The sequence below is a fragment of the Aplidium turbinatum genome, chromosome 8 (assembly GCF_918807975.1).
Source record: "Aplidium turbinatum chromosome 8, kaAplTurb1.1, whole genome shotgun sequence".
Classification (NCBI taxonomy): Eukaryota; Metazoa; Chordata; class Ascidiacea; order Aplousobranchia; family Polyclinidae; genus Aplidium; species Aplidium turbinatum.
The window spans coordinates 7,729,204-7,736,525 of NC_137479.1; positions in this window are offsets into that span (position 1 = coordinate 7,729,204).

Below are 7,322 nucleotides of genomic sequence, written 5' to 3' on the forward strand. Positions count from 1 at the left end.
GCAACTAATGAATTTCTGTATTGTTTCACTTTCTAAAAATGGTGGTCCGTATTTTTGATCAGCTTTGCCCAAATAATAACTCTTCACATTACATGACCAACAATTGTACTTGTACGCCTAGCCTCCGTTGTCCACTAACTGGGTAGGAAAGTTTACGTGTCTTGGATGAAGAAAGTAAAGCCTGGCTGGTTCTTAGTAACATCTAACAGTAGTCCGGAAGACATCGACAACATAGAGTGGTGACTTTAGACCCCGACGACTCATACCCTGACAGCAAATCCGTCAGTTTTTGATTGATTCAACGTCAGCAAATCAATGTAAAAATAAAGGATTTCGTTGTCTGGGATGGAAGACAGACTGCAACAACTTGCAAAGAAGCAATGAAAGAAAACAGCGCACTGTGATGCTTCTTCTTCATCGTGTGTCACACGGCCGTAGCCCAGAGCATCACGCAGGCTCTTGCTCGTCACACGACAACTGTGATGCTGAACATCAGCTGCCTGCACCTGGAAACCTTTTGCATCAAAGTTATTCTGGTAAGCTCATGAAAGCAGGAATGTAGCAACTCTGCCTGCACAATAACGAAGACCAAGCAACATTTTTGTATTCTTAGTTCTCTGCATATGCCTGAACCAGGGGCGCCGGAAGCGGGGGGGCAGGGGGGCGAATGCCCCCCCTGCCCTCAATTTTTCTGCAGATGAGGGGGCAGGGGGGCAATGGTGCCCTTTTAAAGTCATGTAAGCTACTGCACATTCTGCAATATAACAATTTCTGCTTTTCTCCTTAAAACTCGTTGTTTTTTCGGCAGCCATCGTGGCCTACCGGGAGCTCCTTCTCGGCGGCCAAATCTGCGTGCTTGGAGGCCAAAATACAAAATAACGATAGCACAAGTAAATAGAATTAAACTTGCAACAATGCTAAAATCATCACTTAGCGTTGTTGAAGTCTGGGTCTGGGCGACGTCCTACGATAGAATCGTTGCACCACGCAATAACTGCTTCATCGGGATTGTAATCCAGTACTGCGGGACCATCTAACGACACTCGCACGAGTGTCTCCAATGTGGCTGATTTTAAAGAAGTTCGCCACTCATCTAGAATTATTTTTAGCAACGAAAAGCAACGTTCGACATGTGTTGACAATGACGGCAAGGTAATAAAATAAGTATTTCAATGATGTGAAGGACATTACTAAAAGAAGCATAATTTTTGCAAAATAGGATGATAAAATGTTTTCCCCTCGGATGTCAACTAACCTAGTTCTCCTTTTTAACAACGATTCAATGTCCGACAACATCGATTCGACATAAAAACGACAATATTGCCAGCCGATGTAAATTAGCACTTTCGATTAAGATTTTATTCAAATATACATCGGGAATTACAAACAAGACTCACAGCGCTGTTGATCGGCTGATCGCAGATGGATATATTCCAGCAATAACAAATATTCCCGCACAATGCAACAAAGGCGATTATGACGCGCTGATCTAATTTTGCGTCACTCTTTGACACTACATATTTTCGACAGTTAATCCACGATCATTCTATTGCGAAATTAAATAATTGGCTAGAAGAGACTGGCGGCCAAACTTGGCCGATTGAGGAGGTAGCACCGGCGGTCATTCAAGCACTACTTAGCGGCCATGGCCGCAGGCTGCTTTAAGGCTTGACAGTAGGTTACATCATTATAACATAGGCTTGCCATTTTTTAGAAATGCAAATCCGGGACGCATATAAAACTGCAAATAATCTTAATGTAGGCCTAATACAAAATAATTTAATGCAACTATAATTATTTAATATGGGAAAATTACCAATATATTTAAGCCTATTTCTCCAACGAAAGCAAGGGAACTTAACAATATTTATGAGCACATGAATCAGGCCTAATAATATTTTTCTGTGCTAAGTACCTTTTTCGAAAGTAGGCTACAGTGTTAGATTTTATCTTTTCATAAAATTGACTACATGTCAAATCAACATTAATTTTGCAAGTGAGGAGAGCTTTGACATTTTGTTCTAGCATTTGGCCTCTGTCATCAAACCACATATTGTTCATAATTGAAAAAATTTGTTCAACTGGTGCTGATGTCCCAGGCAAACAAAACACAAACTCGACAAGGTTTTGAAAGTTTGGAATGGTTATGTTTTTGTTAAAAGTTTACTTTTGTTCAAGAGATGTCGTTGCATTTTGCCATGATTCTTTTCTCTCACTCTTAGACATCTATTTCTTTACCAAAACGTGCTCATCGAAAAAGAAGTCGATGTTGATCATTTGCTTCTGAAACATTTTGTTGATATTTTCCGCAGACCCACTTGAGAAAGAATTGTTTAAGATGACTAGCTCAAGAATTTTTTTTTGCAAATCTTAAATTGAAAACTCCGGGACAAATTGGTTAACCGGGCGAGACAACTGGACAAGGCCTTAAAATCGGGACTGTCCCGGCTAAACCGGGACGTATGGCAAGCCTATAGTAACATAGCATGATGCCCTTCTTTGCATACCGGACACTTGTATGCTATCATTACTCAACACATAGTGAGCTGATAGATTAGCATTATCGCTATATCTTATCTTAAAACTTGAAAAAAAATTGGCCTTTTAGTAAACAAAAGTGCCCTTTTTTCGTAATCTTGCCCCCCCAGTCAAAAATCGTTCTGGCGCCCCTGGCCTGAACATGGCAAAATGGCAAAGAAATAACCGGAAACACAAGACAGGGCAGAACAAATAACTTTGTACCAAGATGATATGTGGCGTAGACTCGGGTGATCAAATTGCTTGGTGGGATTCTGTGAAAGAATTGGTGGCCCATATGCTGAGTTTTACAACCATTACCACTTGTCAAGCATTGGTATCTTTGCTGTGGATTTAAAACACATTAGTTGCATGGTGTCAAGAGTCAAGACAATACTTTATGAAGATTAATTGCTGAAAGTATACGTCAAGATTACACAGTTCAAAGACGTAGCCAATGCGACAAATTGCTATACCATCAACTACCGAAATTCCTTGCAAATGCCAAAGCTGGAAAACAATAAAAAGAGAAAACAATAAAAAATAAATGCAAGTAATCCGCAAAGCAAACAAACTTCATTTCAATAGATTGAGTTTTGCTTTTAGCAGCGTGATCGTTTACTTCACAATGTAGATATTAATGCCTGTTTTAGCTTGATACTGCGATTATGAAATAAACTTCATTTCAATTGCCAAAACTTTATGTCAGGGTCAGTGGAGGCTGGTGAGTTCTAGAAATGAGGACCCAGGTTGTAGCTGAAAGCGAACACAACAGCGGGAGGTCTGGGTGCCTCCCTCAGAAAATTCTGAAAAATTGCATTTAATTTATTGCATTCTGAGCGTATTTTCAGCTCTAAATTGTGGTAAAAATTTAAGATGAAGCTTGACTTATAACAAATGTGAATAACATGTTCTAAATAGTAAAAAAGACAACGATTGTTTTTCTTCGTTGCCTACTCGACAAAAAATTCTTCCGTGGTCGATGTCACTTTACATTTTGGATGTAGATACGTTGCTTATTGCATGACATAACTTATTAATGTTCAAGCAGTTTTCTCCAAAGGTGAGAAGTAGACCTATACTAAAAAGAATCAGTTTTTCTAGTTCCTTCATATTTGCATTCTTTTGTTACTAAGACTACCATAATACAAATCAGCGAAAATGTAAACTATTAATTATTTTTTTCGTGACATTTGAACTTCACAACGCAACACTCGGCTCCACTTGGGATACCTGTTCAAATGTGCTGTCTGAACTCTGGACACTGAACGACGTTTTGCTATTTGTTTATATTGACAATTCAAAAAACTTGCGGCTCTTCGACGTCACGATTGAGTGTTTCTTTTATTGTAACCTTGTGCAAAATATTTCCTTGAACACGCAGGGTTTTCAAGTATAATTTACACTTATAACAGCCAGCAATTCTGTGAAAAGAGCGCATAAAACACATATGGAGCAGAAGAAACGCTAAATTCTTTGAGAAAATTTTTGTGAAAACATTTTTGGGGGTGCTACAGTCCAGTAGCACACACTAGCGAGCAGCCCTTTATCAGGGTGGTCCAAACCATGTCAAGCTGGCCGCGGGCAGCTCTTGTACGGCCCGCGAACACTTCCTGCATGCCCGATTTTCTAACAGGTCATTAATAGCCTACATTGTGAAGTAAGCAACGATCACGCTGCTAAAAGCAAAACTCGATCTATTGAACTGAAGTTTGTTTCTTTGTCGATTACTTGCATTTATTTTACATTGCAACTAATTTGTTTTAAATCCACAGCAAAGATGCCAATCTACACAGTGAAGAAAGATGCCAATGCTTGACAAGTGGTAATTGTAGTAGAACCTAGCATATGGGCCACCAATTCTTTCATAGAATCCCACCAAGCAATTTGATCACCCGAGTCTACGCCACATATCATCTTGATACAAAGTTATTTGTTCTGCCCTGTCTTGTGTTTCCGGTGATTTCTGCCATTTTTGCCATGTTCACTGTTCAGGCATATGCAGAGAACTAAGAATACAAAACGTTGTTAGAAGGTCTTCATTATTATGCAGCTGACGTTCAGCATCACAGTGCGCTGTTTTCTTTCATTGCTTTTTTGCAAGTTGTTGTCATCTGTCTTCCAACCCAGACAGCAAATCCGTCATTTTTCCATTGATTTGCAGACGTTGAATCAATGTAAAAATGACCGATTTAGTTGTCTGGGTATGAGTCGTCGGGGTCTAAAGTAGGGTGGCTCGTTTTTGAACTTTTTTTTTAAATTCTCTCGGGGTAGTGGAGAAATGGTGCCAATGAGTGAGAAAACAATCATGACAAAATTTGAGATTCGTAACAAATTGTCTTCAGCCTCCTCATGGGGCCCAAAAATCGAAAAATGGGGTCAAAAACAAAATTTTTTTAAAAATATTTTTAGTTTGAGTAGATACAATATTGTCTAGATATATCTAATTAACCTGAAAAAAAAAATTGAAGTTTTTTTTTTTTTTTTCTTTTGCGCTTCTGAAAATTTCCATTTTGCTGAAATTTTGCATTTTTGTTTGTGGTTACATACTGTAACTACAAACTTCGTCAGTGACGTAAATTCAAGTAAAAGACGCCACTTTTTTCTAACAAATTAACCCAATTAGCCTACATTACAAAATGACGCAACAGCTCAGGGCAGGTCTATAAAGAGAAATACAATGACGTTTTATGGTTGGCAAAATGTCTAATGCAATTATGTATTATGTAACCACCCACAAAAATGCAAAATTTTCAGCAAAATAGAAATTTTCAGAAGCTGTGAGGAAGCTGAAGGAATAGTTCAAATGACTCCAATTTTTTTTCTTAGGTTAATTAGATATATCTAAACAATATTGTATTTACCCAAACTAAAAATGTTTAAAAAAAAATGTTTTTGACCCCATTTTTCGATTTTTGGGCCCCATGAGGAGGCTGAAGACAATTTGTTACGAATCTCAAATTTTGTCATGAGCGTTTTCTCACTCATTGGCATCATTTCCCCACTACCCCGAATGAATTAAAAAAAAAGGTTCAAAAACGAGCCACCCTAGTCTAAAGTCACCACTCTATATTGTCGATGTTTTTCGGACTACTCATAGATGTTACTAAGAACCAGCCAGGCTTTACTTTCTTCATCCAAGGCACGTAAACGTTCCTACCCAGTTAGTGGACAACGGAGGCTAGGCGTAAAATTGTTAGCAGGGGCTCCGGACACTTCCCGAGAGTGGGGGGTAATTTAAGTAGGGGCGGCAACGATGTTTTGACATCTACCGGGGGCTTATTGGATTATCGCATCACATACTTCTGGGAGGTCACCCCCCAGACCTCCTTTGCATTACTGAAAGCTTCAGTTTCTCTTAGCGACATGTTTCGCGCCGAAGACGCAAAGTTTTTGCTTTTCAGCACGATTTAAATTCAAAAATTATTTCACTGAACTGGACTTTGAGACTTTGACTGGAAGAAGTACGCAAAAATCCCTCTCAGTATTCTTCCTTTGCTCAAGTCCTCCAAATTTTGCACATTAGATGATAAAAGGTTAGATTTAAAAGGTCAAAAGCGTTAAGGTCAAAGCTAGGCTTACTTTCAACTCAGAAAAAAATAAAATTAAAGCTAAAATGCATTAACTTTTAGAACAACTGAAAATAGGGAGACATCTTGATCGATACTACAGAAAGGCCTACCATCCGCGCCATGTAAGAAATAACACTAAACAAAACTAAACAAAAAAAATTGAATTTTACAAATAATACTATTCTTTAAAAATAAATAGGAATTTTAGTTGACTCAGCGAATAGCTATCCCTTGGCTTAGCTATCCCTTGCAATCAATTTTGAAAGCCACCAATCGTCTCGCCATCAGCAAAATCGCAAGGCATGGCAAAACCATCAAGCCCAGCATGGTTCAAACAAAGGCGAAGAGAAGCTATCACCGCGAAAAATCCGCTGAGTTACAACGATTCAACGCCGAAAGACATTGAAACAATGCAACTGTAACGGATTTCGTTCGTGACTGATAAAAGCGAAATTAAGCAGTTTGTAGCAGTGAGAAATGATGACGTCACACATAACGCATTGTGATGCGTATATTTTTGACAGGATACATAGTTTGGCGTTGTCTTGCGAGTCGGAGTTTAAAAATATTGAAAATGAAATTTTTATTTTTGTATTAGTGGAGGGGGGGGGGTAATTTGGCATTAGTTACCCCCCACTCCAATTGGTGGGGAGTAATCACCCCCCCGGCCCTCCTCTAACGGTGCCCATGATTGTTGGTCATGTGGTGTGAAGTGTCATTATTTATGCAAAGTTGAGCAAAAATGCGGACCAGCATTTTTAGAAAGTGAAACAACATAGAAATTCATTAATTGCAACATTTGTGTCTTACTCATAAACAGTGACGACATGAGATAACTTGTTATGATTGCTACTTGAGGTGCACTTCATTTAAAAAAAAATGATAAGATATAAATCATTAAAAGTAGCATCAATTTATCCAAAGCTCAGAAAATAATATTTGATAGCAATGAGTCAAACACATCAAGCCTCTATCGGTTCATAAAGTGCAGCAGGAGGTTTAATAATTACAATTCTTCTGGCGACTTATGATCCTTGACGACCATTCAAGGTAAATCATCGTCAAATCCGACATAAACCAGAAAACCAGGCAATCACCTCATTTATCCAGATAACCAACAAGATCAACAAGATACTCGAAAGACTTATCTACGCCCGTGTCGAACCGATAATAGACCCTCAGCTCCCTCGGGAACAAGCCGGCTTTCGCCACGGAAGATCAACTGTAGACCAG